Genomic DNA, 995 nt, shown 5'->3' with positions numbered 1-995 from the left:
AAGCACACGAGTAGTTTACCCAGGTTCGGGCTGCACGGATGCGCAAAACCCTACTCCTGCTTTGTGGTTTGTATTGAGTTCTTGCTCGGGAGCGCGGAGTGCTACAGTACACCCCAGCAGCTAATGAGACCGATCCTGAGTGTTCTCTTCCTCCCCCCCCCCCTCTACGTTGCGCATGGGTCTCCTTTTATATGCTCAAGGGGTCACCGACAGGTGGCAACGTAGACAAGGGTAAAAATGGAAAGGTGTTGCGGTTGGTACAGCTACCTGCTACAGTGTATCATACCTAACCCTGACGGCAGGGGACCAGGGCATTAAATGCCCGTCTGCGTCGCCTAAATAGTGCAAAAGGGACCGCCAGGGACGCCACCGCTCGCCACGATGGCAATCTTGTCAGCGCCGCTTGCCACCGCGCACCGCTAGCTGCACAGCCTCCCGCCACGTACGCCTGGAAGGGTCCCAGAGCGACACGTTGGTGGATGTGCTGGAGCGCGGGCACAGAGTGGTGGCTTGCCGCGGCAAGCGCCTTGCCGCGGTCGTTGTCTTGTCGCGTCCGGGAGCTTGTCGCTCACCGGGCCTTGCCGGGACGCGTGGCGCGTCGCGGCAAGTTCCTTGAGATGCCTTGGTTGGCCTTCTCGGCAAGCTCCTCTTGCCGGGGTCTTGTCTCCTTGGCTTGGATACTTTGTCCTTGAATGGCTCCAAAGGAACCACGGAGGACCTTGGCGGTCACCCGGCAAGCCTTGCCGCGGGATGCTGCGACTGCCCGTGCACAAGTTCGGGATACTAGGGTACCCCTACTCTAGTACACCGACACCCAATCATGAGCTCTCAAGAGAAATGATTATTCAAAATTTTTATGCTCGGCTTTCTGATAACAACCGCACCATGCTCGATACTTCTTGTGCTGGCTCTTTTATGATGAAGACTATTGAATTCAAATGGGATTTATTGGAAATAATTAAATGCAACTCTGAAGATTGGGATCTTGACGAAGG

The sequence above is a fragment of the Triticum urartu genome, chromosome 4 (genome assembly GCF_003073215.2).
Source record: "Triticum urartu cultivar G1812 chromosome 4, Tu2.1, whole genome shotgun sequence".
NCBI classification, from domain to species: Eukaryota; Viridiplantae; Streptophyta; class Magnoliopsida; order Poales; family Poaceae; genus Triticum; species Triticum urartu.
This window is presented reverse-complemented; position numbering follows the sequence as displayed.